Source organism: Daktulosphaira vitifoliae, unplaced genomic scaffold (assembly GCF_025091365.1).
Source record: "Daktulosphaira vitifoliae isolate Bord-2020 unplaced genomic scaffold, ASM2509136v1 Scaffold_1, whole genome shotgun sequence".
In the NCBI taxonomy this organism is placed as follows: domain Eukaryota; kingdom Metazoa; phylum Arthropoda; class Insecta; order Hemiptera; family Phylloxeridae; genus Daktulosphaira; species Daktulosphaira vitifoliae.
Window position 1 is genome coordinate 79671104 of NW_026099572.1, and position 11423 is coordinate 79682526.

General features: G+C 25.0%; 1 protein-coding gene across 1 annotated transcript in view; it reads right to left on the reverse strand.

The window, feature by feature from the left end:
- Nucleotides 1-4982, reverse strand: part of LOC126901242 (cardioacceleratory peptide receptor) — a 99526-nt gene extending 94544 nt beyond the window's left edge. The window contains exon 1 of the mRNA XM_050677603.1: nt 4709-4982. The gene's annotated coding sequence lies outside the window, so the exon portion shown is untranslated. The remainder of the gene's footprint in view (nt 1-4708) is intronic.
- Between the last annotated feature and the right edge of the window lie 6441 nt (nt 4983-11423).

Sequence of the window (11423 nt, forward strand, 5' to 3'; positions counted from 1 at the left end):
TCCTTACCATTGTCTGTACAATCCATAGATCATCAAGAACAGTAGTTAAAATTTAAATCGTTTTTCATAATTTTAATACAGTTTGTTTTCATAGTTACCATAATTAATTAATAGCATAATATGGTATTAATGAACATTAATAAACGGGCTAACGTTCCTTCATTAACATAAATTTGTGTAGGCTACGTTTTTTAAACCAACAACAAAACTTATGCTATTCTATACTATAACAAATCAGTCACACTGAAGTAGTATTAAATCCAATATCAATTACTATTCTTTTAAATTATAATAAAAGTCAGTAACATAGCCAGAATTTTTTTTTTTTGTTATCACATACTAGCGCCGAAATCATATACTGTTTATAAAAATAATTAATCAAAGAGGCTCTTTTAGCCCCCCCCCCCGGGGTACCACATTAATGAAACATAATTTTACATAAAAATATTCATTATAGATAAAGTTTTAATGGAAAAGGGTTATACACTGGAACTTCAATATAACAATTTTAGACTAGATGTGAATGAATGACTAGAACGAAATTAATCTATTATATCATAACGATTTCAATATTTTTTTTAAACAATGGCATAGGCAGGATTTTGCTTAGGGGACTAAAATTCTTTATTTTTTTGGCTTATCAGATATTCTCACTGGCGTCAAAGTCTTACACTGTTATAGTAATAATTAAAGCGCGTATAACTTCTTTGGACCCCTGTAGCTATACAACTACGATTAAACAAAATAAAATGAGTTTAAAGCTAATGAACGTTGAAAAAATTTTTCAGAATTTCAATTTTAACTTTTGGATTAACACAACGAGTCTGATATTACTCAAATTCGAAAACTCATGAACTTTTAATGTGCCTCGTTATACGAGTTGTAGATTACTATGTTTTCATAAGAACGTGAAAAAAGAAAATTTGATATTCTTATTCAATATTATTCTTATGGCGAATCCCTCTACTCAAAAAAAACCCTGAAAACTCATTGACACTGAGTTATTTATAAATGAAATATGAACATGTAAACCTTACAGAGTGTCTCATTCTAACAACTGAAACGCTTATAACTTTTGTCACAATTATCATTTTGTTGAACATTTTTTGTGAATAACTATTACCTTCTTGGATTACGTTTCAAACATATTTTTTATTATTTGTCACTAAGTAGAAAAAATCAAATAAAATATTTATTTTTTCAAAATTTCAAAATTGCCATTTTTTAATTCTTTTTGTAACAAAATTTTTGATGGGTCAATAACAATTTTAGGGCGATTACTCATTAAGTTACAAGGATTCTAATCATAAAATGGGTATGGACGCGGGCGAAGTATACACACACCAGTACGCAATGTACGCACCTTCACTCATATCCACTTTATATATTAAAATGCTTGTAGCTCAATGAATACTTGTCTTAACAATAAAAAAAATTATATTGTTATTTTTCTTATTAGTAATAAATAATAAAATATATGCTTTAAAAGTAGTCTATGAAGGCAATAATTATTTTTAAAAAATTGAAATTAAATGATAATTGGATCAAAAATTATAAGCGTCATCAGTTAGGTTTGAAACACTTATACATTTTTTTAATTCAAAGGCGCAAATATTTAAGTTAAATCGAAAAACACAAGTCATTCCTTGTTATAAAAATTAATTATTGTTGCGATTTCTATCACTATCATTTAATAAATAATAAACAATATCCAATTTTTTATACTATGAATTATTTCTTCTGTAGTAGATAAATTTATAATTTTTGAAATAATTAATTGAATTTCTTATCTGTTTCTAATCATTTATTCTAATTGTTTATCTTTTTAATATACAAGTATCACTTGTAGTCGAGTAAAAGTAAATTCAATTAAACTAATTTGACAGTTACAAAAAGACCAGAAAAATATATCTTTTAATTTATTAAGAATTATATAAGCTTAGATTTTATGTATTTTTAAAAGATATAGCTTTTTGAAAACATGGCAAAACTTAAAAATAATACATTTTGTCGGAAAACGAACAATATTTAACTCTCATCTGCAAGTAAATAATTTTTAAATTATAAAAAAAATATTTTATCTCAAAATTAAAATACAATTTTAAATGATTAGTAACCAAACATGTTGTTATGTAAAAAATATCGGCCTAATTACCAATAATATTAATTATATTATTTTATTGTAGTATAACAAAGAACTTGGAAAAGACACTATGTATTTTTAGGTTTTTTTGGGGGGAGGGGGGAGGTAGAGTTGTAGGAATAAAAATGGCCTTAAAAAATAACTAAATTAATTTAGATTAAAATAGTTAATTATGTTTGGAATAGCCATAGTCATAATAATTCAAAACTATATTGAATCTAAAAGCTATATTAGGAAACATTACGCTCCTCTAGTCCTCAACTGGTTACGCCAGAGGAGAAAGCATTTTTTTTATGTAGCTTTAAAAAAAAAACAATTATTATGACCCAATACTTTTAATTTAAAATAATTTTACACGATTAATTTATTGTAACGTAATCAAATTTTTAACTATTTCTACAGAATATCCACACACAATACAAAGAAATAATTTAACCAAAAATCTTTTTTAAATATTAAAATATTTTAAAATTTAATAAGTTTTATTAACAGGTCAAATATTTTCGAATATAATACTGTAATGAAAACATTGATTTAAAATATATATATATATATTATTGGGAATCCTGAACGGTTAAGAACTAGCCACGGATAGAGACAGATGGAGGGAAGTGGTGGTTGTGACGAAGAACCTGAATGGTCTATATTAAGCCAAAGAAAAAAAAATTATATATACATATATATATATGAAAAAAAATATTTTAACTAGTTTTTAAATTATATTGATTTACCTCAAGTTTTCAATTTCTAATAAGGTGTAATAATGAGAGGTATTACTGTAATGGAATGTATAAAAGAAAAATTTTCATTACCCCTTGAAAATGAAAAGAACAATATTCTTATCCTCCCTTAATTACATCTTTCCGATAAGTAAAATCTAATTTTCGTTCATTAGATGTACTCATAAATAAACATATTTTATATAAAATAGTCATTGTGCATAGTTATTAAGTTTATGTTATATTGTGACAAACTATTACAACACAGATTAATTTTGGACAATATCCACTAATATATGCGATGACACTAAAATGCAATTTTATAAATAAAAACTAACATTCCTGTTCAGAAGTGAAATATGAGGTCCGTGAAGTTATTTTTCGATTAATAAGTTCTCATATTTATTCTCACTTACAAACATATATAAAAGTCATATTGTGCAAATTTCATTTTAATACTAAAAAAGGCTAAACACATTCATATCAAACAAACTTATATATAATTTTTCACTAGCTGGTTAATTAATTTATTGTATTAATGATTTGATATTATCAGAACATCTGCAGTTTCAAAATAAACAAACTTCAGTAAATTTCATTAATTTTTCAGAAAATCTTTTTTGAATTAGCAGATTGGTAAGTAAATAGGGGCATCAGATGGTGCTTAGCACCTCATAGTTTTAAATTAGCATCTTCCAGTTATTTTGTTATGATGCAAAAGAGTCTATTCCATTTTGAATTATGACATTTATCGTTTATTTTGATTTTATTGTATAATCATATTGTGATACTAGAGATATTATTAATTCAAAAACAATACTGTTGTATATAACCAAAAAAAAAATTGGTTATAATTGACTTTACGCCTTTTTCCTGACACCATAGATGTATTCTTTATTATATAAAAGTAAATTCTTTAACGGTTGAAAAATTTTAAATTATTAATTAAATTGAGTATTTATAAAGTTAAACTCTTGTCGAAGAGCAAAAAAAATGAAGGCTCTGCAAAACTGTTTTGCATTAGGTTACACAATTAATAATGCTATTATAATTAATAAATATTTAATATTTAAGTTAAAATAAATAAATTTTAAGTTTCTACCATTTAATATAACTTGCAAAATTATAAATGAACAATAGTATCAAAAAAGTTTATAGATGTTTAAACAAATACGATTTAAAACAATAAGTTCTATGTTAAATTTTTAATTTTTACAAACAAGCATAAACATTATATTAGATTAAAAATATAAAAATATTTCATTAAAGTCTTTGTAAAATTTTTAATCTCGATGGAACATAATCAACACTTGTTACTCGACATTTTCTGATTATAATAAATTCAAACCTATTTTAATACTTATTTAAATATTTAAAACTTAAATTCTTTAACACTTTAAATCAAAAAAGAAATTTTTTATTTTTTATTGTTTAATTGCCTTTTTAGGAGCGTAGTGTGATGCAGTGAATACTTCACATGCTTCCAAACTCTAAATCACCTGCCGCTGTTGGTTGGTAGTCGGATGGGACACTTCAATTTCAATAGTGACAAACATATTTTCCATAGAACAAAAAGCAAGTGTAAAATCACTGTACTCAATAATTCGCCAGGATATACCAGTCTAATTTAAAAAAATTGGCTGACGAATCGAAAAATTTACCAACCTAAAACTACTAACGGTTGAAAAAAAATTGTCTTTTAAACGTCAAAAGTTTGATGTTTTGTACTTGGTTAATTACGATTTAATTTAATCATAGGAAACTTCTAAATGTTTCTAAATGTCATTTACTGTTATTCTATGCGTTCAAATTTAATATTGAAAATTGATTTACAAATGAAACTTACCGTATTAATTCACGATGATGATATAAAAATTGTTTGAAAGGGAATATCGACAAATTAAAAAAATATGGATCAATTGTTACAATGGATTAAAATTGCTGTTAGAATAAAAAAATGAGAAAAATGAACGTGTTTTGATAAAATACTTAATAACTGCCAAAAAAAATGTGTATGATAACCGCACCACGAAATCCACTCACTCGGACCGATGAGCAAGTTACCTCTGCGGTACTTTCGGCGGCGAACACACGTGATCTGCCGGCACAACGCGCTGAAAGAACGACTGGACCCGATTGCTACCGACAACTCGCGTGCAATAATAATGAAGGTTTGCGGGGCGCATCATTGATGTTATTTCAGTCGGTAAACGATATGGTCATACAGCTGTGACACACACTATATGCAATGGACGATGATGGTTTCTTAAACGCTAATATTATTTTTGGGGGATTCTCGAGAGAAAGTTGTGAAAGACACGTCCCAGTCTCGAGATAGACCTAAACGATACCCGAGGGAACACTAGAGAAGCTTAAAATAAACCCTCGATAAGTCTATATTCTGATGTTATATTAAGAGATACAAGGAAATAATACTTAAAACCCGCTATCGCATCTAAGAGTATTTAGGTAGCAACTTTGTAAAGTAATATTTTAACATAACTGTCAATTTTGAAGTATAAGAACTCAAAATTTGCATTTGAAAGATTTCCCCAATTCGAGGTTCAACAATCTAAAAAGAAATTTAAAAGTTAAACAATTTTACAACTGTTTTCATTAATAGTAATCTAAAAAAAATGCTTAAAATTTGTAACACATTGTTCACTATTTAATGATTTCATAATCACTACATTAAATATAAATCGCTTTATGTATAAAATAATAACAGTATTTTGAACATTAGTAATAATTATGTTTGTGTACCTATAGGTTACAATTCTTCTCTAAATTTTACTAAATCCAACAGCATCATCAAGAAAGAATATTTTATAAAAAACCTTGATAAAATTAATTTTTTGTTTTTGAAAGTCAAATACCATAAATATATGAACATAAAAATTGTAATAAGAAATGTAACTTAATTATCAGATTATTTAATACAACTCGTAGGCGTTTATGTGAGAAGAATATGATACAAATATTATAGCACATAAAATAAATATACAACTATACTGTTAAGGTAAAATGAAAAAAATATTTTCATATAAATAAAAACTGAAATATTATAATTATGTTTGAATTTAAATAAAATATTTCAAGTATTTATAATAGTATAGTAACACGCAAGAAATGGAGGAGTTTGTCATGAAAATTCTGTTAATTTCGCGCATCTTTTGTTTATTATTTTTTTGTTTTGGAAAAAGACAATGTACATCTTTAGCAACTTCGTAAATGACGTTGAAAATGTTCAATTTCACTAAATCATTTTTTAACTGTTCAGTTTGCAATTTTAATTATATTCGAATTTTTTCCTATCGAAATTCGTGTACACAATGATGATTCAAATACAAATATATTATTGTAGGAGTGTATTTAAAGGGGGTAGTTATAGGTGAGCGTTCCCCAGAAAAGAATTATCAATATTTTTTTAAGCCTATAATTACGAAATAAAGTTTTAAAGTCATTTGTCGCCGCAATGTAAAATAAGTATATTTTAAATGTTTAAAAATTTAAATATATGTCTTCTAATTTAGAGGCATTCATCTTATCTACATTAAGTAATTTTAGATATATTAAAAAAAATTAATTAATCAAGTAGTTAAGAAAAATTTTAGAGTAAAATTACCTAAGATATGCTCCTAGATAATTATTAGATATTTTTTTTGTCCATTGAAATTACATAAACGTATAACGAAAATACTGAAATTATCCATAGTACTCACTTAATTTAATTTATATATATATTAGGGTGGCTCTTATTTTACAAACATTCATTGATCGATATCAATACCCTCCAATTCTTTTCGTTATTATATGTAAGTTATTTGGGTAAAATTTGGTTTTGATAACTTAACCCCTTGAGATGCTGAATCAGAGTTGAAAATTCACTCAAAATGGTAATTTTTCAGCTTTTGATCATTAATTCTAAAACTAATACACTTAGCGTAAAAATGTACAAAATATAGGTTATAGATTTTAATATTGTCTTCAAAAAAGGTGCTAACAACAATTTTCTAAAATTATTTTTACTTGCTCAAAAAAATAAAATAAAAAATGAAAAAAAAATTTACTAAAATTCACTTTTTGATCATAAATCATTTTTAACTTTCGAAATAATCACTTTGCAACAAAATTATTCGTGTAAAAAATATGTAAAATTAAATTTTTTAAAACATTAGTTTTATGTAAAATTTTAGTCAGATTTATAGTTTTGGTGTTATCGTGAAATTTATATATACATTTACATATAGTCTCGCATGTTAATCTTTTGAAATCACTTAAATGTTATTTTGATTTAAATAATTTTATATATTTTAACACTTTTTGCATAAGAATATAATTTGTCATAATGTCATTAGTATTAGATGATAGCAGCGCTATATTCTTACTACAAAATTACAATACAACAATGCAACGGAGTATAAATTTATACTCAATTACTTTTAACTTTTATCTCTAATCGTAAACTATTTATGCCTGATACACGGTAAGTGCATTATAGTATCGATATTTTATCATTTACAATTATATGTTATGATAGTTTTTTTTAAATTAACATAGAATTTGCTATATTTCATTGAGATTACAAAATTTTAGCAGTTGGAAAACAAAAATGTGAATTAAAAGAGTGGGCATTATTAAATAAAGTTCAAGGCTTTGTATTTGACACAACAACGTCTAACGTTTTTATTAGCGTAATATTTCTAAAATAATACTTCATGCCGATTTTTTTTAAGCAAAATTTGTTCCGTCATCTGATCCAGATATAACACTTCTTAAGAGATTTGTTAATGATTGAGAAAAAATAAATAAAACTGAATATTTTATTTGGTCTAAGGATACAATTTTAAATATATTTAAAAAATTATAAAGAAAATATACAACAATTCTCTGAAAAAAATTAAATAGAATACTATTTTCTTGTAATGACTATAGGAAATTTCTGGAGCTTATAGTAATATAACAAGACTATAAAATTTCATCAGCCTGGAATACATCACTTAACACGTTGGATGAAAGAAGGTATTTGTTCATTAAAAATTTTACTATTTTAAAAACAGTTTAAATGACTCTAACGGAAGAAATGGTTCTATAAAAAACTATTTTATTTCGAAAGTTAAAAATGATTTATGATCAAAAAGTGAATTTTAGTAAATTTTTTATTTTATTTTTTTGAGCAAGTAAAAATAATTTTAGAAAATTGTTGTTAGCACCTTTTTTGAAGACAATATTAAAATCTATAACCTATATTTTGTACATTTTTACGCTAAGTGTATTAGTTTTAGAATTAATGATCAAAAGCTGAAAAATTACCATTTTGAGTGAATTTTCAACTCTGATTCAGCATCTCAAGGGGTTAAGTTATCAAAACCAAATTTTACCCAAATAACTTACATATAATAACGAAAAGAATTGGAGGGTATTGAGATCGATCAATGAATGTTTGTAAAATAAGAGCCACCCTAATATATATATATATATTTATTACTTATTCGTGCTCTTTTTATTTAAGTATTGTGAAAAAAAAATCAGTTACATTCAAGCTTACCTTAAGACGGGACAAGTTGAATCTAAAACATAAAGAAGGAGTTGAAAATTGTATTTTTGTCGATTTCATTTTTTTTTTTTACATTGTGCAACCTTTTTTTTTACTAATCGTTTTTAAATAACATCCTTTCATATTAAAAAATTACCTACTAAAACAATTAAATTAATTATTTATTAATAGAAATCATGGGCGCCCGCAGGAAATTTATCAGGGGGGGGCCAAAAAAATTAATTACAAAAAAGTAACATTAAATAAAGTGTTCATTAACTGAAAATTGCAATATATATATATAATTATTATATATATTCATGAGTCATTACTAAATAAAAATTGAAGTCTTCGCGGTTGTTCTGTTTCAAATCTTGTTATTACAAATTTAAATCAGATTGGTTATAATTTTTAAAAATGTATTTCCAAATTCTAGGGGGGGAAAACGCCCCCTCTTGCCCCCTTCCCCTGCGGGCGACAATGATAGAAATATTAATAATTTAAAGTATTTATAAAGTATAATTAAATTTGAAATATATGTAACTCACACTGAAATAATTTTTTCAAAAATTATTGTGTACACTTAATTTAATTCTAACTTTAATATAAGAATATAAAACAAAATACTTTTAAAAATATTTTATTTACTAATTTCAGAGGAAAAGTATAAATTACTAAATTTATACTTTTTTAAGGTAAAAAATTCTTATGCTTGAATTAGTTCTGTTGATTACTTAACAACCTAAAATTTTACAGTCATACTCGTATGTGTTAATGTAAGTAATAAATAATGCAACATATAGATTTGAGATTTTGTCAAGATTACTACTTTGATAAGTTAACAATGCATATAAAATCTTAAGAAAAATATGTATATTTATTTACAACCATACGGTTTGAATTGTATTTTATGATCAACCAGATTTTCCATCATCAGATTTTTATTGATTTAATAAAATTAATAAAATTAGGTAATTCATGAAATTTAGGCCGTTTTAATAAAATTCAAATTGATATAGCGCAATTTGTATGTATATTAAAAGATTTATAAATAACTTGTATACATATTTTACAATAACACGTAGAATGATACTACACTGAAAAAACGTGGATGTAATAATTTATAGAGTAAAAAGGGATATACACTAGATATCCTTTTATGATTGGATATTATCCAATCCTCTTATACATCATTTAGGTGATGCTAATGGATTTTTTTATTCGTTATATTTCTAACTCGCACTTATTTTGGTAAAATGTTGAGTATTCATAAATTTATGAATGATACACTTGATAACTAAGTACATCATAAATAAAACCCTTTAGTTTTATAAGAAAAAACAGTTGTTTATTTTATGAGAGTTTACTTTCACGTTATTAGATATAATTAATTATTTTTTTAACTTTCAAAACTAAATGCTTATTTAAATTCCTAAATTTAATTTAAAAAGTTTTTAATACTTCAATCAAAAGTTTTTTTTTCAAAAAAAAAAAACTATTACTTTAAGAATGTTTTATAATATTAATTTTAGTATGGCACACTGGATATCATCTAGCACTGGTGTTCAGATACACTGTTGCTGTTGATTTCGGATGGATGACCATACAAAAACTTAAATAGTGACTCAACTACAACATATGTCCCCTACAATCTGCTGATGAATAACGGCAGTTGTTGTAATCTTGAATACTAATTTATCAGTGTACGACGTATCTTAATTTGCGTCATATAAATGTCACCAACAGCCATTTTTTTTATTCCATAAAAACAAATAATAAAAAGACCCAGCACAGGAGGGTCACGGCACAGTGGTGACGTGGCATAGTTGGATCAAATATAATGAAATCTGACAGTGATTAAAATCACTATCATAAAAAACGCTTCGATACAAATCTTTAGATAGTGTTTAATTTTAAAAAATTTGTGTATTATTTCAAAAGCTACATGATCTGCTATTTCCTTATTTATATACTGATTAAAATAAAGTATGTCGAATGAAATAGGGATATACACTTTTCAATAAGTTAAAGCATTATAAAGATAAAAATGTAAAATATAAAATCGAGAATTTTTTGGGGAACGAGAGAAATTTTTTCAATTTTTGAGGGTAATGTCTTCGACTAGATACGATTTGTGATCTTTTGACGTTTCGTTGAAAGAAATGGTTAGGCGAGAACTGAGAAAAAGTGGTAACAGACACACAAAAAAAACACATCATAGTAAGATTGATACCTTCTCAGCTTCGCATCGAAGCTAAAATTATACATGTTTTTGAAAATGCATGTGCTATGTCTATTGTAAATAATCATCTGAATTAAACCCTTTATTTTTATTTAGTTTTTATACATTAAGTTTTAATTTTAAATAAAGAGCGCTGTATTTTAAAATTTAATTTTTGCTAAATAATTTGATATAACTACTATAATAATTGTTCATCAAAATTTTTCTTACGAAATACAAGTTAAACAATTTACTGTAAAAGGTTACAAAACGTATTAGAAGTTCAAAATCGTTAAATAAACGTGTAAATTGGCTTGGAATTCAATGAAATTTTAATTTCGAACACTAATTGCTATTGGCTATACAACATTTCTTAACATAATTATCAAACTATAATTATGCACCTCTTAACTTTACTAAATAAATTCAGTAATATACCAGCTCTAGACAATATCCAATTTTTAACTTAGCATAATTTTATAGCGAACATAAAAAAGGAATTATCATGTTTCCGTAAAATAATGTGTAGTCCTTCTAAGCTAAATTAAAAAACCATGAAAATTATTTAATAGAATTTTTTTAGAGTGTACTTATATCTAATATAAGAATATCCAATAATCACAAACTCTTAATCAACGTTAAGAAAACATTTAAGAGTTCATATTTTAACATAATATAAAATTTAAATACTTTGCTAAAATAATAATTGCAATTACAATAGTAATTATTTGAATAATTATCTTATACTAATCAACAGTAATAAAATATATACGTGGAAAAAATAAACGGATAATATGGTGACAA